Source organism: Dermacentor andersoni, unplaced genomic scaffold (assembly GCF_023375885.2).
Source record: "Dermacentor andersoni unplaced genomic scaffold, qqDerAnde1_hic_scaffold ctg00000039.1, whole genome shotgun sequence".
Taxonomy (NCBI): domain Eukaryota; kingdom Metazoa; phylum Arthropoda; class Arachnida; order Ixodida; family Ixodidae; genus Dermacentor; species Dermacentor andersoni.
Window position 1 is genome coordinate 23,769,318 of NW_027314752.1, and position 24,717 is coordinate 23,794,034.

At 48.6% G+C, this 24,717-nt stretch overlaps 1 long non-coding RNA gene across 1 annotated transcript in view; it reads left to right on the forward strand.

The window, feature by feature from the left end:
• Positions 1 to 15,830, forward strand: part of LOC140214346 (uncharacterized) — a 185,085-nt gene extending 169,255 nt beyond the window's left edge. The window contains exon 3 of the long non-coding RNA XR_011891296.1: positions 15,757 to 15,830. This is a non-coding gene — a long non-coding RNA (uncharacterized lncRNA). The remainder of the gene's footprint in view (positions 1 to 15,756) is intronic.
• Positions 15,831 to 24,717: the final 8,887 nt, after the last annotated feature.

A 24,717-nucleotide genomic window follows, 5' to 3' on the forward strand; every position in this document is an offset into this window, starting at 1 on the left:
CCAATGATTGATCTTTCTGCTCTTCCGCGAAATAACGTTCTGTGACTGGCTGAAGTTGCTCGCTGTCGCCTATATTATCCGTCCCTACAGCATCCCGACTTTCCGATTGCTGCTGCTCCTGAATTGACGTGGGATTAGAATTTCGCGGCTCGAATGCTTGTGCGCCCTCTACCTTCTCTGCTTCATGTTCTAATAAGGCGTTTGCCCCACTCTCAGTGCTAGTCGTCTGGCGCTCATTGCTCGATGGTTCTTCAAATGCGCGCTGCACGCTGTTAGCATTACGGCATACAGTAACCTTCTCTTGCTCTCTCATCGGATAATACTGAACTGGTCCCAATTCCTTCACTTGAAAATCTGTACGGCAACCACATTGCTTGAGATCATTCAGTAGCTCTTACCGGTAGTGACGAAGGCATTCGTAATCTTCCGGAGTGAGTAAAACTGCCGCCATGGTGTTACCTCATCAGTTACTGTGTAACGCAATGACACACGCTGAGTCGCGCTCACTGATGAGCGCGGAATACTGAGAGGCACATACATTAGGTGTATGGTGACACCTTGTCTAAAAGCACCAGTTAGCTTTATTCTGCCGCTGCTCTCACTCAGAATCTCTGCTTTTACCGCGTTCACTCGTATCACCCTGATATCTGCACCTGAATCAATGCGCGCGACGCAGGATTCGCCTCCCACTAAAATCTCGATTCTCGGGTCACCCGTCATTGCGTTTTTTCCAAAGGCAGTGTGTCGCGGTCGTGTGGCAGGGCTCTCAACTGACATCTCATTCTGGGGTGCTGCACGCCAAACTTGTGCTTTCTTGGCAGTAGTGTGATGTGAAGCGTCATAATCTATTTTAAGGGGACCCTGTTGCCCACATCCTAAACCCACCATAGAAGTAGGGCTGATGCTCGACCCAGTAATTTGTTTAGCTTGCAGTCTATAGCAATTTCCGGATTCAGTACCATGGAAACGGTCTTGCCTGCTAATGTCAATGCTTTCTTCTATATTTGCGGCTAACTCTGCTATGTCTTTGGCTTTCACGAACCCTCTACTTCCTGCGGGGTGATTATTGAGCGGAGATCATTCGGCATTAACTGCTTTGGCATATCAGCTGTCAGTAGTTCCTCCAGTCTCTCAAACGACAGCACATCTCTACTTCTCACACGCCTATACACCTCTCTACGTGAACATTGTCTCAAGGCCTGCCGCAACTTGGCTCCAAAACTCGTCTGCTTTCCTCTTCATTTCGAGAAACAATCGCCGGTGCTCAGTTGCAGTCATCTGCAGTTCCTTCTATACTCTAGAGTTTAGGTCTCAGTAATGCATTACACCAGGCTCCGAATGATTGTCAACGAATGTTCACATGTTCTCATTTAAGAATGGTAATATAATAGTGACCTGTACTTCTTTAGATACACTCAATGCCGCAAAAAGAGCGTCCACGTTCTGGAACAAGGGGAGAGTAATTGGCTCATTAGTGTGCATGGGGGCAAGGACTGCTTTCAACTCTGTTGCGTATCATGCCATTCCGCTGTTGATTGCGGTTCTCCGGTTCCTTTGACGAGACACGCGACGACCTCATCTTGTCCGGCTCTAGCTTGAGCTTTAACGCCTCTATCTCAAGCATCAATGCGCGGGTGCAATCCAATTCCTCCCAGAGTGTGCCTGCATGCAACTGCATTCAGTGAAAACGATCTCGAGAGAGGACAAAATGAGCCACACCCTGCCATGATGCGTCACCCAGTGCTGCTGTTAGCTGCGTTAGTCTTGTCCCCGAGGCTCGTCGTGATGGAGTACTTCGGTGCTCCAAATGCTCCACTTGACCACCACTGGCCATGCGTCTCTCGGTCGCGTCAACGTTCCTTGCTCCCTTGCAAGTACTGCTCCTCGCAGCGTACAGGCCGGTCCAAGTTGCAGCGAGCGTCAGATTCACCGGACTTAAGCACTTTCTACACTGCGGGCTGTCCAATCCTAGGGTCAACTGCATCGATTAATTTCATTTACCTTTATCCTCTGGCAGCTTCAATACTACTTAAAGGGTGTGGGGATCGCACGCGCATCCCGATATCTCCGGAGCGGCCACGCGGTTATCACGCGATAATCACGTGCTCGCTCGCGGAGGGTAGCGGGGAGAGGGCACCTTCGCCGCTCCCGCTGCTCTTCGCGCCTGGCCGCGACGCTGCAGCCAAGGCACCCCGTTCCCTCCTTTCCCTTTCTTGGAACCGGGGAGACTCCTCTCCGCCGCTCGGGGAGAAGCGCTATTCCCCCGATGCATCTTTGTCTCACGGTGGAAGAGCTTGCGAAAGGCCGCATCTCAATTCAGCCGCTGAGACAGCCGCACGCCGTCCGCCTGTTGCGCCCGGCCTTTGTGTGCGACTCACCGCCCCAGGGCCCGAGCGCGGATCCACTTTGGGTGAGCTGAACGCTTATCAGCCTCTTTTGTGGTTCCCACATTGTGCGGTTTGTTTCACCCCAGACGTGCGGAATGCTCCGCCGCTGAGGTTTTGTGTTGTGTTGTATTTGTATGTGTTGTGGCTGTTGTGGTCTGTTGGAATATTTGTACTCTAAGGTGAATAAACACCTTAGGTCGAGATTCGCCCTGTCCCCACTGGCCTGAACCCGCCGTGGTCGCAACTCACTGCGAACCGCGGGTTAGGGGTCACAGCTCTGACTGCTAGGGCTGCTGCGAAAGTGCTAGGGAGCGACTGCCGGTCCGCCGACGCTGTGCGATCCAGAGAAGGGTCAGGTGCGCGCGCTCGAGCCTGAGTAATACCCCTATAAGGGATACAGAATAAAAGTCGAAGAATATAGAGAAAGCCCCACAATTGCATTCCTAAGACACGATTGCTATAGTATATAGTCATTATTCGGGTTACTTTTGAGCGGATGGCTTTATTTTTGACTCTCTATGAGCGGCCACCGCGTCACTCGCAAAGCGCTCCCGACAACAAGCCGGCGGATCTGACGTCACACCTACCTTCAGCAGCCGCGGAGCGAGCTGGCCGGCTGCGCAGTGTTGTTTTCCTCGCGCTGCGCAGTGCAAAATGAAAAGTTCTAGTGAGAGCGATAGCATGAGCGGAACTTATGACTCCGACTTGGATGAGCGGCCTACTGAACGACCACGAGCGATAAAGGCGTATGCGTACGATCCGTCCGCGTCATCAAGCGAAATTGACGACGACCCGCCGCAGCAGTCCCCTTCCGCGGTGCCGAGAGTCTGGACCAGCAAAGTGGTGTTTACACTGTGTATTCCATGTACACGCGTTGGCCTCGAGAGATCAGGGGTGGCATCATAGGTGGAAGCCAGATATAAACGCGGTTCCTGCGGCTCGGATCGCAAGCTCGCACCTGTCACGAATGAATTACGAGACCAGAGGCGCATGCCTCATTGACAGTGTTGCATCCGTGGCGGTGCGCCCAGTGTGATTCACTCACGCAAACGCTTTGCCATGTTTGGCTTCAACAGAGCGAGGACGCCTATGCCTCAGGCTATGCAATGTTAGGCGACGTAAGGAATTTACTCTGCGTTCTGCGCAAAGCGTTTTGCTCCGCCCGCTTGGATGGGTAGCTGCTAGCGCGTAAAACATGAAAGCCACCAATGCACAATACAGAGGCCGTGAGTACACACTGTACAAAAAAAACGTAGAAATCGCTGAAGGTATTGACGCGTGTTGACCTCCCTGTACCTACGCCATCGGAGCAGGTGTGTCCGGCGGCGTGAGCATAACAGTCGGCTGCCGACTCTCACGCGGCAGTTGCTTGATGCGCGCAAGTAGCTGTTATTGAGAATAGGTGCGATGAAGCAACGGGTGAGGATTGAAGCCAGGCATGTGCAGTGATTTAAACACGCCTCTGTAAGCAGGGAACGTCTTGTTTTCACGAAGTGAACGAGTACATGCGCAGCGGTTTCAGCGTCCCGTTGTTGCATCGCAGTCGAGCACTCCTTCCCTTGGTGCACACGAGATGGCGCCACCAGTCTCATGTCGACGAATTTTTTTTTTCGGTTCATTATGGCAGAATTGGCAAAACATGTGGCTCAGAACGTCGTACAAATGAGAAATTACGGTCAAACGGCACCTCTGCACAAAACTACAGCGTGAACAAGTATGCGAGAAAAAGACTACCGCTGCCTGCCGTTTTCACCTGCGCGCAGCAGACCCTCGGCATTTTGCGGCGTTGACACAGCTGTTCCACACATCAAACCACAAATCCACGAGATGAAAGACGAGGTTTTCGAACAGCTGACACGAGGAAGCGGTACGAACAGGGCAGTCGAACAAAGAAAGCGTGTTGCTGCAAACGTCAACTCACCCCTTCGCGCGCTCAGTGTGGACGATCGCTCGCAATGGGCCTCGAGGTGGGTAAGCGTGACGTGACATCCGGTTTTGCCAGAGCTTTCAGAGGAGGCCGGTAGGTGCTGTGATTTGAGAAATATTCATTAAATTAATTATTTTTCGCTCGATTCTCCTCAGAAAGAGTGTTCTTTTGGTAGCTCTCGGTGCGACAGCTATCACTGGAGACAAAAATCTCGGCGACAAATTTTTTTATTCACCATCCCTTTAAGGAGGGAATGTGTTTGTGGTCCGAAGTCGGCGCCCCACGGTGCAGCGCGAAGGCAGAGCCGTTGTCCGGTAAAGAGACGCTTTATTCAAACCCGATGCATCTCTCTGAGTCTAAGCCCGAAGCTCTACTCCCACGCACAGAACCAAAACATCGCCTTTTGAACCCTGAGTTGCATGAAGCAGTCTCAAACCAGCCATTCACACATGCGAGTTCACATCATTGCAACCAATAGCACAACCCCCTTCGTGCCGCCCACGCATTGGTGGAAATAGCGGCACTCTTTACAGCATGCCAGGGGATAGAATGGCTCAAAGACGCATGTCATTTCCCTCTCCTCTACGTTATGCTCCAAGTCGTCCCCTTTTCTCCTGCAAGCGGCCGCCATGCAAGTTATGAAAATGTTTCCTTGAAACCATGGCTTTTTGATGGCATCTCTGCCAGATGGTGGGTTGCACTGAACATTAGTGAGAAAACACTGTCCAACGTGCAGCTGTGGGTCGCATCGCTTGTAATCCAAAGATCACAATTGGGACCCGATGGCGATCGTCCACAAAAGCATCCATTGGTCGTAGCCGGCTAAGTGTTGGTAAAGCAAGCCGCTAATACTATTTCTTCCTATGCGTGGATATTTCCCCCGTACCCTCTTCGCGGAACTCACTTGCATCCTTCGTTTCCGGTTATTGGCCGACACAGCAGCGTGTGGAATCGTCATGCACTTTGCTGTATTCGCCAAAACTTGGCAACACAAAAACAGCAAGACCTTCTATCTAGCCTCACACTGACTGATGGCCAGGCATTCCTCTTCGGTTGCAGAATAATTGTCTTCCGCTTTAGACAGCGACCGGCTAGCGTAAGCAATGGCCCATTCATGTAACTCATTTCTCTGAACTAGGACGGCACTGAGGCATAGAGTACAGGCTTCCGTGTGCATTTCTGAATCGGCGTCCTCGTCGAAGTGTGCAAATACCGGTTGCGAGTGCATGCTTCCTTTGAGTTCTTGAAATATGTCGGCCTGCGGCGTTTCACACTTGAAAGCGACATTACATTTAGTTAGATGCGTCAGCGGTGCAGTGATGCGTGAAATGTCCTTGACAAAACGCCGGTAGTAGGCACACATTACAATGAATCTACGCACTGCTTTCTTGTCGATGGGCTACTGGAAATTTGCGATGGCAGGCGTCTGCTGCGTTTCAGGGCGTACTCCAGATTTGATGATGGCGTGGCCCAGGAACAGAAGCTAATCGTAAGCGAAGCGGCACTTTTCTGGTTTCAGAGCGAGCCCAGATGACTTCATGCCGTCTAGTACTCGACCTTCGAAGTTTCTGGCAAGGTCGACGACGTCATTCAAGGAAACAAGACAGGTCTACCACTTCAATCCTCCTAACAACGTGTCCATGACCCACTGGAACGTTGCAGGCGCTGAGCACAGTACGAATTGCATGACCCTAAATTCATTGAGGCTGTCTGGCGTGATGAAGGCGGCTTTTTCGCCCTCTTTCTAGTCGAGTTCTAGTTAGCCGTAGCCAGAATTTAGATCCATCGACGAGAAGTATTTATCATTGCAGAGCTGATCCAATGCGTCATCTATTCTTGGGTCAAGGTATACGTCCGCCTTCGTGATCTTGTTCAATCGACGATAATCCACGCAGCAATGTAGGGTTCAATCCTTTTGCTTCACCAAACCTACAGCAGATGCCCACGAGTTTTCCGACAGTTGGATGACGTCGTCGAGCAGCATTTCGCCGATTTGTTGTCTTATAGCTTCACGTTCTCGCGTCTAAACACGGTAAGAGCTCTGGCGGACTGTTTCAGTGCACTCTTCGGCTATAATGAGATGCTTTGCGACTGGTGTTTGTCGAATCCTTGGTGACGTCGAACAGGAGTCTTCGTATTGTCAGAGGAGACTTCTGAGCTGTTTCATGGGGAAACTTGTACTTATGTTGAGGCCTGGTTCGGGAACTACATTCGTCGGGTAGATGCGGCAGAATCCGAGAAGACAAACGCATTGCTGGTTTCCACAATTTCCCCGATGTACGCGATCGTCGTGCCCTTGTTTATGTACTTGAACTCCTGGCTCAAGTTTGTCAGCATCGCTTTCGGTTTCCATCCGTGCAGTCCAGCGATCCCTCTTGAGGCGCAAATTTCACGGTTGAGCAGTAGATGCTGGTCGCCCTCGATGACGCCTTCCACGTCATCGGGTGCTTCTGTGCCGACGGAAATAACACTGCTGGAGCGAGGCTGGACGCTTACTTGATATTCGAGCACACTGATGGCGTGGTGACTACGACAGCTCTGCGATGGTATCGCTTGACCTTCCGACAGCGTTATCAACTTACACTTCAGGTCGATGATTGCTCCGTGTTAGTTCAGGAAGTGCATGCCGAGAATGATGTCTCGTGAACACAATTGGAGATTAACGAAGGTGGCAGGGTACGTGTGGTCATGAACCGTAATTCTCGCCGTGCAGATTCCAGTCGGCGTTATTAGTTTCCTCCAGCTGTCCGAATTTGAGGGCATTCCCATGCAATCCTAACTTTCTTCAACTGGGCTGGCGATGGGTCCACTTGTGAATGAGTAATCAGCTCCTGTGTCCACTATGGTAGTGAGTGCGTGCGCCTTCGAAAAGTAGGTCAAGGTCGGTGGTTCTTTGTCGTGCATTGCAGTCTGAAGTTGGAAGTTGGAAGTTTTTATTTTTTGGCAATCATGTGCAGATTTACCGTGGACTCTGGCGAAAAGGGAAATAAATGTCTGACAAAGCGCTAGCTACCCATTAGCACAAACACTCAGCTAGAATAAGAAAAAAGAGAACAGTAAAAAAACAGGAATTAATAGTTAAGAAAGTAGTGGAAACCACATGTAACTGCAAGGATACGCAATATATGTAAAATATGGTGACTTCAAGAGAAATTACACAAAGACTAGACGATATAATGAACAACAAGGAAACGATGACAACAACAATTCCGTACAATAAAGGTGATCACTTGCCTACAGAGTCCGTCCCTACTGAAATGATAATTTGTAGTTGTTTCAGGGCGCGGACAGAAGTGCTTGGTTCGATAATGGACAATGCAATAGGGCGTTTGTGCAAGAAATCTTGTATTAGGTAGTCAAGCTTGTGGCTGCCGTAGTTTGTGCGCAGCTTTTCTTTTTATTAAACGTTTGTCGCAAGTTGTGGCAGTGTTCTGTTTGAAGGTATTTATTTACAAAACCAGGTGGATCAGATACTCTTTTGTTGTATATTATAGTAGCTAATTTCCGTTTGAAGATATCACGAATGGTCAGGATTCGTTGCTTTTCAAATATTGTAGCTGTGTGACAATGGTATGGTTGACCTTCCATAATACGTAATACTCTTTTTTGGAGTAGAAGTATACTTTCCATGTTAGGTTTTGTCGTGGTGCCCCACCCAAGTAGACAGTAATGAATGTGTGAGTTACCAAAGTGTAGTATAACTGTTTCTTTAACCACACTGGAATCAAGCTTCGCAATTTACATATGATACCAAGCCCTCGTGACATACTTGCATGGACAATATTTGTCCGTGCAAATGGCGTCCATGCTTGGCGTGGGATCACGGCTGCTTCGCGTTGATCTGTGACTGGCACGTGGCGTCGTCAGGTCGACTTTCGTTGGCGTATTCTTTGCTTCCAGATCGGGATGGCGGCGTGTTGTTGGTATGTCCTCGACGCAGAATTTTCAGTGACTTATCGGCGGCCGAAGATCTTCATCAGTTCGAAGAACAGTGACCACACCTTTTTGGTTTGCTGTTTTTAGTTTTTCGGATATAGGCTCGCAGACCGGCACCAGGCTGGGCCAGTGTATAATTGGTGTTGCGGCGACAGGAAGTGGCCTGGTGAGGGTGAACGGGACGGTCGTAGAGAATTCTACTGAGTGGCGGCGGGGTAGTCGGCGATGTCATGTGGACGCTACCCAAGCTGTGGAGGCGGCGCCTTGACGGCGAACCCTCGGCGTCCCAAGTCGTGGTATGTGCATTGGCGGTACACTTGACCGCCTTCTCTGCAGTGACAGCGGAGCGCGCGGTGGTCTGGGGCTCGCCATTTGTCCGTCTTGCTCGCGTAGCTTCGCTGGGGGGTGGGTGGGCGCGATGGCGGCGGCGGCGGTGGACGACGGAATTGCGGTGTTACAGGCCCTGGCCTGATCACGGAGGGAGACCTTGATGGCGGGCGGCGGCTGCATAAGTCATCGTTTCCGACTGGAGCTCTAGCGATGACGGCTGCACTTCGGCAATCCCAAGTGACCGTAACATCCTCTTTGACGATGCCGGTGATTGAGGCTACTTAACGCTGCGACCTAGAGAAGAGCTTCTGCAGTTCCCCGCGAACGACCGCTCTCATGGCAGGCCATCACTTCCAAGTGATTGAACATCGGTGTAGTTTTGGCGGTTATACTGCCTTCTCCGCATATCGAGCGTCTTCCCAATGGTTGTTGATTCGGAAACAAATTTAACAAAACTGTCCTGGAGGGCGGGGGGGAGGGGGGTTGCGTATGAATCTGACGAAGAGCTCCTGTTTTACTCCACGCATGAGGAACGGAATTTTCTTCTCCTCAGGCATATCAGGCTCGGCGTGGTGGAACAGGTGCGTCATCTTCTCGGTGAAGGTCGATATGGTTTCTTTGGGTAATTCTACGCGGGCTTCTACCACTTGCGCACCATGTTCGTAAAGGTCCGAAGGAAGACGCTCCGACACTGTTGGGGTTGACTCTCGGTTCTCGAACCACGTTCTGGTGGCGCCTTCTAAGCCGAAGTATACATGCCGCAGCATGTCTTTGGAGACCCAGTTGTTGAAAGACGCGATGCCCACGTAGATCGACGATCCATGAAAAGATGGTGGGTCCCGTGGGTGTTGCAGCCGAATGGGGACGCTGGGGAGCCATTGGAGTGTGTTTTACACACGATCGTTTTGGTCTTCTTCGGTAGAATTCCATGCTACGGGGGCATCTGTTGCAGTAGGCGGCTTGCTCGATATTCCAGGATGACGTCGGCGTTGTCTTTGTGGTCCCGGCTTCGATCACAGCTTGTCGAGGGCGTCCGGTACATGAACGAACTAGCACCTACACCAGATGTCACGTGGTAGTGATGCGGAAGAAAGCAGCAATAATGGAAATGACGAAACTAGCGTTTATTCGGGCGAACTTGTGCCCTCAAAAACGGGCTACACTCAAAGAACGGCGATTGCGGCGATCGTCGAAAATTTGACCAGTGGGTTAAGCGCGTCGGCTTTCGTACATCAGTCATCGAATGTTCCTGAGTAATCGCTGATGCCTGCGCCTCTTCCAGAATGTTCTACAACAGTCACGTCGTGCATGCATGAAATCACATTACACAAGTTTCGGTGGTAACACACAGAGGATAGAACCATTGATAAAATTCGAGAAACTTCTTGTACATGAAGGTGCGTCATGCCTTGTACGACAACATTTGTTAGGAATGAAACATAGTCACTCGATAAAGATAAACACGTGTCAATATTCCGCCATGGTCAAGCTGTCATCCTGCAAGACCCTCTACTACTGCACTATAGGAGAGAGCATTCGCAGACAACCCCTCTGTGTTGTGTGCATTGTTCGGGAAGTCAATGAGGCTTGCTATGGCGCCAGCTCGCAACGTCGTCAGCACTCGCGTGCTGCTTTAATTGCCACGTGGCAGTAAAATTGTGCGCCAACGGGCCTTGACGACATCAGCATGGTCGATACAGCTGTTCACCTGCTCAGGCGTGAACGCTCCAAGCATTTATTGTGGCACAATGACCAAATAGAAGACATGGACGGTGTAGGCCTATTACTGCTTGTTGATGCGTTTAAGTACAGACAATATCGCCACATATCTCCCTTAACACATTCTACGTCATCGCCACTCTCATCACCCATAAAGGTGAAGCTTTGACGACGGCTGCATGACGACGACGCACGGACGACGATGGAAGGACAAAACATTACGTCAATTGTACGACAAAAGCTGCATGACGATGGCGGCATGATGCTAATTAGATAGCGACGTTCGAAGAATGATAATAGTATTACGTAGCCTCCAGTGGCGCCAAGCTGTCTACCAACTTGAACATTTAGGTAAGTGGTCACGGTCATGAGGCGTCGTCATCGTTCCAGCTTATTCGTCTTACTGGATCAATACTGTCATCGTGACTACCACTGCGCCTACATAGAGACCAAAATTGTATAATAGTTTCGGCCACTGCGTGTCTGCTCGTTGTCGTGATACCACCCTTTTCGTTGCATGGATCCTCGTCAGTTTGTGTTTGTCATTGGACACTGGTCATGCCGTTGTCATCACGCCATTGTCAATATGCAGTCGTCAGGCATTCTTGGTCACGCCGTCTCCGTGATGCCATCATGGTCAGTATACCGCCATCACTTCCTCTTTCCTCTCACTCTAGTCATGCTCTCGTGATCGCGCTATTTTCGCCATGCCAGCGTTGTCATACACAATTAATGATACCATAGACATAATGTCACGGTCATCATACACTCGTCCGCTCGTCGTCTTCACGCAAATATCGTGCCGTCATTGTCATTGCGTGGTCTTCATGGGATCGTCGTCCTGCGCTTGTCGCCATGAGTTTATTGTCTCACGTTCACCTACAGGCCGTTGTGGTCATTTTATCCTGACCGTTGTAACTTCGTGCTACCACACTCGCCAGCGTTTGTCGTCGCAGAGTCATCATACGATTTCTGTCATTCCCTCATTGTCACGCTTTCCTTTTATCATCGTAATACCTACAGAAACATCATCCCACCGTCGTTTATCTGTCAGTGTTTCATCCACGTCATTACATCTCCGTTGTCTTACCGTGCTAAAGCTGTCGTGATTCCGTCGTTATTATACGACCATTGTAAGCTCATTGTATTCATCGCATCGTCATGAGACAGTCGCTGCCAAGCTTCCATTATCATACTGTCGCCGTGTCATGGCGGTAGCGATTCTTGTAATGCAGTCCGCAGACAATCATTGTCATACAGTCGTCGTGGCCGTGTTATCGTTCTCACCCAAGCTTCACCATCCCTCTCGTCATGCTGTTGTTGTCACACCATTGTTGCCTTGCACTTCTCATCATATCATTCTCATACCGTTGTCAGGCTATTGTAATTATTGTCCTAATTCTCGGCATGCCGCCGACGTCACACTATTGTCACAGTGTCATCGTCACCGTGCCGCCATCGTCACGCTGTCGTCTTACCATCATCATCGTTTCAGAAACGGTATTGCATTGTCGTAAAGCCGACGTGATACTGCGTTCGCCATTCTATCAACTTGATTCCTTCTGCATTACTATAGAAGGACAGCGGCGGTATAGTGGTAGAACATCCGCCTCGTGTGAAAGAGGACTGTGGTTCAAATCCCGGTTACGCGCAATTTTGCACCGGATAAAAAAATCCGCGAGTTCATAAATTTGCATAAACAGGCCTGGAGTGTGGCCTGATTTCGGTGAGGAGAACCGGTAACATGTTTTCATACCAGAGAAGGATTGGCCACACTGGTGCAGTACTTGGCCACAACCTCCTATATGTACTGAAAAATCAAACCTCGGCCCTCAGTCCCCAGCAGCTGCGAATCGACTGACCACGGCGGCGGTCGGACCTGTGACGCAGCAGAGGATGCAAAGACTCCCTGGTTCCTTACAGGCCGCCATTGGAATCTTAACCTGGCAACGTTTAACGCTAGAACGTAATCTAGTGAGACGAGTCTAGCAGTGCTGTTGGAGAAATTAGAGGGCTGTTAATGGGATATAATTGGGCTGAGTGAAGTTAGGAGGAAGAAAGAAGAATGTACAATTCTGAAAAGCGGGCACGTCCTGTGCTACAGGGGCTTAGCGGAGAGACGAGAACTACGAGTCGGATTCCTGATTATAAGGATATAGCTGTTAACATATGGGAATTGTATAGCATTAACAAGAGGGTGGCAAGTCTTGTTGTGAAACTCAATGAGAGGTACATATTGAAGGTACTACAGCTCTACGCCCCTACATCCAGTTTTGATTACCAGGAAGTCGAAATCTTCCATGAAGACGTGGAATTGGCGATGGTTAAAGTCAAAGCAAAATACACTATACCGATGGGCGACTTCAGTGCCAGGGTAGGCAAGAAGCAGGCTGGAAACAAGTCCGTGGGGGATATGGTATAGGCTCTAGGAATAACAGAGGAGTGCTATTAGTAGAGTTTTCAGAACTGAATAACATGTCGATAATGAATACCTTCTTCCGAAAGTGGGCATGGAGGAGCCTTGACGACATCAGCATGGTCGATACAGCTGTTCACCTGCTCAGGCGTGAACGCTCCAAGCTTTTATTGTGGCACAATGACCAAATAGAAGACATGGACGGTGTAGGCCTATTACTGCTTGTTGATGCGTTTAAGTACAGATAATACCGCCACATATCTCCCTTAACACATTCTTCGTCAGCGCCACTCTCGCAGTAATGCGCAGTAATTTACAGCGCCAACATATTACAGCGTATGCGCCTGCGGCCGAGAAACTACGGCGGTGAGAACTGGATATGGTGTTCTTGCATTGCCCAGGGGGCGCTGCAAAAAGGTGCTAAAAAGCGCCCTCTGTGCTCAAATGGGTCGTACCAAGCTCGGTCGTCTGCTTCGGAAAGCACGTTTACAATATGGACCCGCCACTTTCGGTTGTGTTGTTTCACGGCTGCAGCGAATATCGGGCGCCGAATATTTTTTCAGGTGGGCAAGCTGCGTAAAAGCTAGAAATTATGCAGTGCCGAATACGTGTGCGCCGTTCAAGAATTAGGCGGCGCAGTTTTAGCACCGTGTCAATCGCAAGTGAAGCAAGTCGCGTACGAATTGGAACTTCAGGTAAGGTTTGCACGCTAGCTGCTAGATTCAGGCGCACAAACGTGAGGAAATGCTTCCTATAAATGAATCCACAGCAGCGGTAAGCAGGCATCATGGGTACGGAACTGCTCGAGCACACGACGGTACGCGCCGCGATGTACGAACTGCTCGAGCGCACGATCGTACGCGCCGTGATGGCAGTGGTCTTTCGACATGCCGCGAAACGGCGGGCCTCCTGCAATCTTCGTTGACTGCATGCCGCTAAACAAGTAGTTATGCCAGCGTTGTAGTAGCGGCCATCTGTCCCTTTTAGTAACTGCTAATAACTGATGCAATGTATGAGCTCGCGCGTACGTGCGAATCGCGCTGCAGCGCGAGCTCGTGCGCTGCTCGCTTGATGTAGGTTTTAATGACAGCGCTCGAACAACGGTGTGCTGCAATCAATACTGCCTTGTTGCGCTGCCTCAACGTGCTAGCTTGAGATCAAGGATGAGCGCATTTAACTCTCTTAACCTGTGCTGCTCGTAGTGGAGTAGTGAATTGTCATCGAATGAGCCCGACCATTTGTGCTCATTTGCACACACCTGGTCACTTCACCACTTCGTATCGGTTGAATTGTTAATTGTCGCTGCGTCCGGGTCTCGAATCGTGAATTGCCAGCCATGCCTGCTGCTATGTCGGTCTGCTGTTGGGACTGTATGTGCAAAAGAGCGAACATTAGAACGCAGATAATCAAGCAAGCTTCAAGACAGGTGAAGCAGTCAGCAAGGCGCGAAGTTTCGCTTACTGAGCGCGACGAACTGCAGCTATGCAGCGCGCCCGACGCTCCACTTCGTGAGGCCTTGAAGGAAACCGAAGAATCTGATGTTGGGATTCAGGCATTCTTGTTCATGGCAGCCCACGACGCAGAATAATGACGGTGACGACTTTTCGAGGCTGGGCTAGGCCTCTCCAGATCGGCGTCACCGATTCCTTCTGCTCCTAGCATTACGTCCCATGGCACACGGAGAGTCCGTTTTCGTTAAACTATAGGCTGCGGCGAGCTCGCAGCGTGGTCGGCGCCGTCTGTGAGAAGTGACAAGCCTTTTCGCACTCGCAACAGGGCAGAAAAAGAGGTGCGAATCGACGCAAAACTCGGCCTAGAAACGTGCTTCGCCACAGCCAGGGTTCAATACGACCCAAGCAGGTACGACCCAGATGTCGTTTCCCGTGCCGCCACCAGGCACCGCTACTATACCTCAAACTCCAGCGCAAGACGCCCATTAGGTGGTCGGTTTCCATGTGAAGGCTTTGCATTAGTTAATAATTTTGTTTTGCAAGCCTCTATGAATATTTTCGATTTGTGGTCGGCTAAACTTGGTTTACGCCTCATTTGCAACGTTTTATAGGAAACGAAGCAGCGACGACTAAGGAGGGGCGTTCTTCTTGAGCGGCTGCTCCTTAGTGCGCGGCCGTGCGGGCGCCATATCTTGAAAGCGACCTTTGACGTAGTCACAGTGCCCGCCCGCGCCGGCCTCATCTTCAATGCGATCTGTGATTTTTGCAGAGTGCGTGCAGTTCCGGTAGCTTCGTATGCGCTGTGGTTTGGACGTTTCCGTTGCGTCGAAGCGACAGATGTACGGAGGTCCATTCACTGGCTGCTGGTGCCACGGTGTCTCACTCCAGCACTTTGACTGCTAGTTTGCACGGTCGTCGAGTGAGATGTGTTCATGTTTACCTGTGTGCCCGTGCCACCGTGCTTGTTAATTTAGTAATTAAGGAAATGTTTGAAGTTTGTACGGCCGATAAAGCTACAATCTTTATTTCATATGGCCATCTACGAATTTAGTATAGTTTAGTAAGTATAGTAGCTACCGACCAATTGCAGTCGGTGCTTCGTGTTTTGGGCGAAACTGCGCCACTTTTTTTTACTGCCATGCCATGCATTTAGTCATTAGAATTATTATAACCATAAGAATGGGAGAGCCCAGCAATACTAAAAAGTTATGTAAGCAGAGCAAACACTCATTTGCATGTAAAATTCTTCAAGAAGAAAAAAACATGGAAACCGCCTTGTTACACGTCTCCTCTGGCTTGGCGTCACCGAGTAGAATCGGGTCGCAATAGCAAGCCGCGCTCTTGATTTATGTATGATGTTGAAAACATGACGCTATCAAGTGTTTTGCATGCCTGCATGATGTGAATCTGAGCCTTAGGACACCCGCCGTACAAAAGAGCCCCGCTTTCGAAATCGTATAGAAAGCAATGTCGCAAATTACGTGTACCACTATTAAGTGAAATATTTGCTTGGCTTTTTTTCCTTAACCTTATTCTTTTGCTGTGGTAATTCTTAACACAATGCCATTATTATTTTTGCACGCTTTGCAGAATGAAAGTCAAAAACTCATGACACATATTCGGAAAATTGAGGTGAGTTTAACGTTCGCAATAGTTTCAAAATTTATATAATGATGCTGCCCGAAAGCTACGTTGTCGATCCTTGCATATATAAACATGTTAAAAAGTTAAGTATGTTTTGAACAATTTGCTGAAGTTTCCATAAATATAAACGCCATGCTTACATAGTAATAACAGTTGCACTACTGACTGATTGCTGATGAGATTTCGCACTATTGATGATTTTCGTGACATGTGTGAATATTTTTTTTTCTATTTGTTTCATGAGAAAAACAAAGTGAAGTGTTCATCTCCTGCGATACCTCTTATGATGCTGAAAAATAAGATAAAAGTACCTTGCAACAATTCAACGAGGGATGGGAGCACCACTCCACCACTGCAATATTAACGCGACAGCGTTAAGGAGCTCGTGTCGCAGAAAACCCGGTGTCGTCGGCGTCGGGTGTCAGCGTCCGCGGCGTTTGCCGTGAGCGATAAATCCCAGAAGGCACTTCATAAATAAAAAACATCTTGCAAGATGGGCTGGTGGGAATCGAACCAGGGTCTCCGGAGTTTGAGACGGAGACGGTACCACTCAGGCAGGAGTTTTTTTTTTCTTTATTTCTAATATGACAACACAAAACAGAGAAACCACCACAAAAATGTTAAAAGCGCCAACCAGTAGCTTGGTGATGCGACATCGCTAAAAACGTTTTAATGACACTAGGTCATTAAGTACAGGATACCACGTTGGCTGTTAGTCCTGGGACTGGTACACATCTCAGATATAGGCAATGCTTTCAATGAAGTTTTCTCTTACCGATCTTACAATAGGATCTGCATGTCTGACAGCCATTCTTGTTTTCCACATGCTGTGCATGCCTAATACCATGAACATGTCATAGGGCACACCCCCGTCATTGTTAACCACACGTTCCTTCAAAACGGGACAAAATCGCCTCTAGTGAATGCAGTGTTGCCTTAGAAACGTGCAGTAGAAAGTTATACTGCGGTTTATATCGGTAATTATGACCATGTAACTTACACTAGTCGCAGTTTCACGAGTAGCGAAGTACGTTTCCGCTAAATTTCTTCTGCGCTCTGCGCACACGCAGAGCCATCTTGCGGCAAAAACAGAAGATCCCCCCCCTCGGAATGTACGGCGCTGCCCCGACACGTGGCGCGCCACTCGCCCCGTGATCGCTTCCGCCTTCATGGCGTGTCGGGGCCCGGCTATCTGTGCCGATGGCGACGTCTGGCTGGCGCACCGCGTTTGAGTAGGCGGTGCGAACGGGGTGCGATAACGCTATCGCGTTCCACTCTTCAAGACGAAGCTTAAGCGTCCTCCATTTTTTTTTCATTTTTGTGTGAATTCTGATAATTTCACACTCCCAAACCTAACGTTCAACGAAAGCCACTGCTAACAAACAAACCTGTGCACAGTTTCTATAGAAATCAAGCCGACAATAAGCTTAACTCTCACGTGTACAGACAAGGCGCTCCTATTTATGAATCCCCGTGTATGTGACCTCGTGCGGATGATATAGCAGCGACCAGATCTACCCTTCAATGGTACTTCACCCGACAAACGTCACTGATCATGTCTCTGGACATGGTAACTGACCTCTCATGTGAGCAGATAAATATGACAGAGACAATTAGGACTGCTTACGTTTGGGAATGCGTAAGCAATTTAGTCGCATTGCTTAAATGCTTTTCTTTTCGGCACTTATTACATGCACTCATAAGGTGGCGCCACCTCTTTCCCATTCGCTGCGCCGTCACGTGCTCAATGAGGTACGCACTAGGCCACACCTTTAGTCTGCTAAATGGTTTCGATGTGAAGTGTGCAAGGGCGCATGGACTAGGCGTACCTTTAGGGAAGCGGAACAATGGAGCCACCATATGGCCAACGAAGCATGCGCGTCTCGCACCTAGGAGGCACGGGCTCGATTCCCACTCAGGCCCAAACATACCACATTTTTCTCGAAGCGAATAATTTATGTTTTTTTCAGGAACCACCCTTAGAACTTTGAGGTCACTCCACGTATGTTTTTACTCTTCTTGGCGTCGGCCACACAATCGCTGCGGATTATCACGTAATGGCGCATATAAGGTTCCGCGTTAATAAAATTATGATATTATGAGGCAAACGTTTTTGTTCCCATCAAGAGTGAGAAATATGCTAAATTACCAGGGCATTCCTTTTAGTATCGTAAAATACATGTTACACTTTACGTTAGTTGATGGAACACCAATAAAAATTTTTCATCGGCCAGATTGTGTAGGGGTCATTACGCGAAGTGAGGTTCTTATTGATCATGTAGACAGATATATTTCCCAAAATGATAACGGGATGATGCCATCGACAAGCGTCCAATAAAACCATGCTCCCAACAAGGGCTGCGATGTCGGTTTGCTATTTTGTCTTAGCAGAGAAACGTAAATCACATTATATAAAAAACACATTACCAATAAAGAACAGCTGCCAGAATACATATAAGAACGTTTATGACTGCTGACGTATTTATTGAATTGACTCGGTTTTATTTTGCTTCGGATGCAGGCACTAGTGCTAAAAAAAGAAAGAAACTACATTTATTGAGCAGCTTGTATCAATAATTGTACTATGCATATATTATTATGCAAATTCCGTTGTTGGTTATTTTTTCTGTCATCACATCAGTTTGCAGAGGTTGGCGCCACCGAAGTACACACGATGAACGTTTGGCACTTATTTCGGCTCGCTAAGTCACGTATTGCTATTTCATTTTTACGCAGCACAATGTAGCAGCACAGGAGGTGAACGTATGACCATGAACATTTCAAAACATCACTAAGCTCGGCACTAAATTGACCAGCACGTGCGCCATGACGTGATGACAGTACACTACCGAAGGAAAAAATAGAAAGTGGTTTAAGGGAATGTATTCCAGCGAAATATTTAGGATGTCTGAAAACAGCATATGTCCATATGGTAAAGACCTATTATTTTATTTTACCCCTAAAAATGAAAATCTCCTAATGTCATGTTATCATTTTTTGCAAGGAAGCATTCTTTGCGCCCTGTCATGCACTTTGCGGTTGGTGGCAGCGTCGGTACGTTCCTGCACTGGATGTTTCAGGGTCCATAACTGAGAAAACTTAGTTTCTTGATTCCGTGCTATGAAGCAGGGACGACCAGAATAAAAACTGACACAGGTGACGCAAACAAAAGGTGATAACGCCTCTTTGATTTCAATGTACCAATGCAAAATGTCATGCTTGTTTCATTTCAGATCTGCGTCACCAAGTTCCATAACACATCAATTATTTCAGCAGTACAGGAACAACCGAATTAATGACGAAATACCGATAGCGCATGTGAGCATTCAGTTAGCTTTAAAGAATAAAGACGCGCTGCATTTCAAGAATATACCACCTGAAACCCAATGCTCATATGGTTTATTTATCGGTTTCGCCAGCACGAGTCGCTCAATCATCCCGCTAATAAAAGAGATGCAAGAGAAATCTGAATCTTGCGCCGACCTTCTGTGTTTGGTTTTCGTGTTGACAGCATTATTTTCCACATGTCTGCCACCAGACGCAGCAGTATTGCTAATAGGCTTTGCGTCAGCGCTTTCGTTTTATCTTTTCTAAAATGTTAACATGCCGACTCCATGGAATATTCTACGGTAGGTATGTACCTATATTGTTGCTTCACACTGGCGAATTTTACCATAGGAGGCCTGGCTTAGTGAAGCGGCAATAATGCTGCTTTTATCCAGCCACCCTCTTCCTCTCTTTCTTGACAGATGAAATGAAAATTTGATATGATTTGATTTAATTTGATTCAAGGGCGTAGACGATGACATGAGGGCATTATCAGAGCAACCGGCAAATCTCGGACCTATTCTATTACTAAGCTGCAAAGCAACCTACCGATGCGCTGACTTTCTAAACACTGAAAAGAATAACTAGCGTACATTCTAAGGGGGCTAACTGCAGCACCGTTTAAGGAAAGCAAATGTGACTGTAGAACGCAATTTAAAAAAAATGAAAACATGCCATCAAATCGTCGATAAAATCTGGCAATCAATACGCCTGAAAAGGAAGTGCATCAATAAAGGATTCTTTGGGAGCACCTTATTCAAGAGGGCTAAATAGACAGAAGGGTTTTCTGGTGAAATAAAAAGTGCTGAAGGTATCAAAAATGGTTCGGATCAAGATTCAGGTTACCAAGCTACTAAAAAAAGTTTATAGCGTACTTTATTGAAAGCTTTGACAAGTATAAGAAAACAATCTGTGCAGGAAAAATTGCGAAGCATATGATGGCGTTGCGCGCGAGAATATAATTACGGCAAAAAATTGATTTGGGCGAGTTGGGTCATCTTGAGTAAAACATGAAGTGGCACAAAAAAAAAAATCCAAGACAGCAATCTCAAACATGCGCAACAGGACGAGCGCTGTAATGCTAACTGGATAATTTATTTAAAGCTCACAGAACTTTTATATGTCAAAAACCATCAATAAACAGAAGGCTGAAATGCATGCGTACTCTTCAAAGTATTGGTGCTTATCTAAAAAAATGGCAGTGGCTTAGCTCGGCTATAACCAGGATATAATGGCATAGCATGATTAGCCCTGGTTAATCTTCATTGCAAGCCCAGGTTAGTCTGGTTGTCTAGATATGTTGCGGCGTTTAGCCAGACGTTCAGCGCTCTGTTCGTCTGTTTCCTGGGCGATTCGTTTCCTCTTCATCTCGTTACGATGTCAATTTCAGGCCTCCTGCTGCTTATCAGAATTGTTGCCGTTTATACTTCCACCTCAACTGTTGTTGCGGCACGCGAGCTCTGATTTTCAGTCCTCCGACACGTTATCAAGCATGCGACGCAGCTGGCAAAGCGAGCAGAGGCGAGCGCAACAACGAAGAACACGGTGTGACGTCATGTGCCTCCTCTGAGCACGGTCACGGCGAAATCCCAAATTTGCGGCCGGTAAAGCTCTCGCTTTAAAAATGCTCTCATGTTTTGTTAGGCTGAGCGACCCTGTGCTAACGCATTTATGTCCTGCTTTGGTAATGCTGTAAGCTTCTACAATTTCTCTTAATTTTTTATTCTTTGCGTGCTTCATAATCCTAGCGCCATAGAACATTGGAGCAGTCGAGCATTTGTTCCAATGCGACGCTAAATGACTATCGTACCTGTTTTATATTGTTTTTATGCTGCGTAGCTTTGTCATTAAAACATTGACCGTTTGGTCCAATGTACACTTTTCCGCAATCTAAAGGTATATCGTAAATGACGTCAGATGTACATTTCGTGAATTCATTTGCGCGATTCGTGAATTCCTGGCGTTTTCAATTTTTCATGCCATTACATAATTTTGCGAGTTGACAGGTAGTGGAAAACAACAAGGTGATTTGGTGCCTATTGGCCGCTTTTTTTAGAATATGGGATAGCTTGTGAACATATGCTAATATATTGTTACGGGGTGAAAACAGTTAGACGTACCTTTACAGGATAATTACAATAATCGTAGCGGCTGACAAGATGGTAGAGAGCGCGCGAAGTCCAGAGCGTCGTCTTCTTCCGACCAAGATGACATCTTCTTCGTCAGCGTGTCAAATGACCCCCGGTGGCCGAAGCACTGGCTCGGTGCTGGTTAGGACGCGGGCGAGTGATACAATTTAAGGCGCGCGACATGGACCACGTCGGAGCGATGCTGAGCCACGGTTGGCTCAAGAAGGGTAATTTCGTACGTGACGTCAGTTACTTTACGCAAAATATGGTAAGGGCCATAGTAGCGTGAAAGTAACTTCGCCGAGAGGCCAACGCGTCGCGACGGCGACCAAAGGAGAACCAGGGTGCCCGGTGTGTAATGGACGTCATGATGGTGGACGTCATATAAGCGTCGCTGATTGTCCTGCGACTCCACAAGGCTACGTCGGGCACTATGGCGTGCTTCTTGAGCTTTGAGTATGGCTCCACGGGCGTACAGGGACATGTAATTCAGGCCAGCAGGCATAATGGTCACGATGGTCAGCGGAGACATACATGGACAGCATCTCAGTAAGTGTGCAGTTAGGGCGCTCGGTTAGACCGTTCGTTTTTGGATGGTAAGCAGTAGCAAGTTTGTGTTTAGTCACGCACGAATGCAGAAGGTCGTTGACAACTTTAGAAAGAATGTAGCGGCCGCGGTCGGTGAGGAGGTGCCGAGGGGCGCCGTGTGAAGGTTGGCGTTCTCTAGGAGGAAGTCGGCGACATTGGTTGCACAGCTTGTCGGAAGAGTCTGTGTGATTACATACTGGGTGGTGTAGTCTATTGGTACAGCAATTCACCTGTTTCCCGAATCAGACGTAGGAAAAGGGCCTACAAGATCAACACCTACACGAAAGAATGGTTCTGATGGTACGTCAAGTGGCTGAAGGCGACCAGCAGAGAGTTTGGTCGGTTTTTTGCTTCGTTGACAAAGCTCACACGCCGCGACATAACGGCAGACGTCACGGTAGAGACCAGGCCAATAGAAGCGCCGACGAACGCGGTCATAGGTCCGTGACACGCCAAGGTGAACGGCAGTCGGGACATCATCAAGGTGGGCGAGGACAGTCTGACGCAGATGCTCAGGCACAACTAAGAGTCGGGCAGGGCCATCCGGGCGCATGTTAGAGCGGCACAATATACCATCTTGAAGTTCAAACATGCGAAGCGAAGCATCGGGCGTCATTGAAATGAGCCGTAGAATAAGGTCTTGTAGGGAGGCGTCCCGACGTTGTTCGGCTGCAATATCGCGAAAAGCTGCCAGAGAGAGAACAGTGACACGTATGCCGGTGGCAGAAATGTCAGGAGGGTCGACGGGATGGCGCGACAAGCACTCCGCATCTTGATGTAACCGGCCGGTGTTGTACACAATTGAATGGTTGTATTCTTGAAGGCGCAAAGGCCAGCGACCAAGGCGCCCTGAAGGATCTTTGAGGGACGAAAGCCAACACAGAGCGTGGTGATCAGTGAGGACTGCGAATTGGTCGTCGTACAACTAGGGGCGGAATTTACCCACTGCCCAAGCGAGAGCCAGACACTCGCGTTCGGTGATGGAATAATTGCGCTCAGCAGAAAAAAGAAGGCGGCTGGCGTAGGGAATAACACGTTCTCGCCCTTGTTTCTGTGCCAAGATAGCGCCAATACCTTGACCACTGGCATCGGTACGGACTTCTGTTGGAGCTGACGCATGAAAATGAGCGACAATGGGCGGGGACGTAAGCAGCTCAATCAGCTCAGTGAAAGAACCAGCTTGCTCAGGGTCCCAAATGAATGCGGCGTCTTTCTTGAGGAACTGAGTGCGAGGGCGCGCAACGTTGGCGAAATTTCGGACAATCCGATGGAAGTAGGGGCAAAGGCCCAAGAAACTGTGAACATCCTCGGCACATGTTGGCACGGGAAAGTCTTCGACTGCCCGTATTTTATCGGGATCAGGGCGTACACCAGAAGAATCGACGTGATGCCCGAGCACAGAGATTTCCCGACGACCGAAGTGGCACTTGGACGAATTGAATTGTAGCCCCGCCTGACAGAAAAGAGATAGGATCGTTGATAGGCGTTCGAGGTGTGTCACAAAAGTCGGAGAAAAACCGGTCACGTCGTCCAGGTAACAGAGGAAGATGGACCACTTGAAACCATTTAGCAGGGCGTCCATCATTCGTTCAAATGTGGAGGGCGCACAACATAAACCGAAAGGCATCACTTTGAACTGATACAGGCCATGGGAGTAATACATGCTGTCTTCTCGTGGTCTATGTCGTCGACGGCAATTTGCCAGTATCCGGAGCAAAGGTCGATGGACGAAAAATATTGTGCTCCATGCAGGCAATCCAGGGCATCGTCAATGCGTGGTAGTGGATAGACATCCCACTTGGTTACCTTGTTAAGGTGTCGATAATACACTAAAAATCACGAACTGTTGTCCTTCTTTTTAACTAGTACAACAGGGGATGCCCATGGGCTGCAAGAAGGTTCAATGACGTCTCGAGAAAGCATTTTGTCAACTTCATGTTGGATGAATTGTCGCTCAGTAGGTGAGACCCGGTAGGGTCGCCGATGGATCGGGCTCGCATCACTGGTGTTTATTCGATGTTTTACGACAGTTATTTGTCCTAGAAGGCGCTCTCCAAGACCGAATATGTCCCAGCATGAGGTAAGGAGGCAACGTAGTTCATTAGCACGCTGGGACGGAAGGTCGGGAGCAATCATTTTTGTTAAGGCATTCAAGTCTGAAGGGACAGGGGGCGAAGCAAGAGTTGTACACGAGGAGCTGTTAGAAGGTAAAGCCGAAATGTTGTAGTCTCTGGCCTGCGTTATTTGCGCCGGGGATGTTCCGCGCGGTAGTACTTGTGTATAAAGTCCAAAGTTCAAAATTGGAACGCAGGAGGCGTTGTCCGAAATGGTAATGACGGTGTGAAGAAAAGCGACGTTATGCGAGAGCAGCACATCCAGATTAGGGGATACGACGTAGTCACCGTCTGGTATAGGTGGAACAGGGGAGATACCTGTGTAGGTAACGGCATGGCGTGGGAGGCGAACATGCTCTGTGGAACATAGCCGTATCGTAGCATTATCGGGAGGGTCAATAGCAGCAGGTAGAGCGAGTTGCACAACACAAGGAGACCAGTCTATCAAAGCGGATTGTGTAGACAGAAAGTCAAGGCCGAGAATAAGGTTGCGAGGGCAGTGCTCTAGAACATAAAATAAACAGAAGTATGATGTCCGGCGACACTCACGCGAGCCGGACACATGCTAATAACGGCTGGTGTTCCACCGTTGGCGACTTGGAGCGCAGGCGACGGAGCAGGAGTAAGGACTTGAGAGGATTCCGAAGCTGAGCATTCATCACAGATATGTGCGCGACAGTGTCAATCAGAGCCGTAACAGGTACACCATCCACATTCACTTTAATGAGATTCCAATGTGTGGGTCAGAA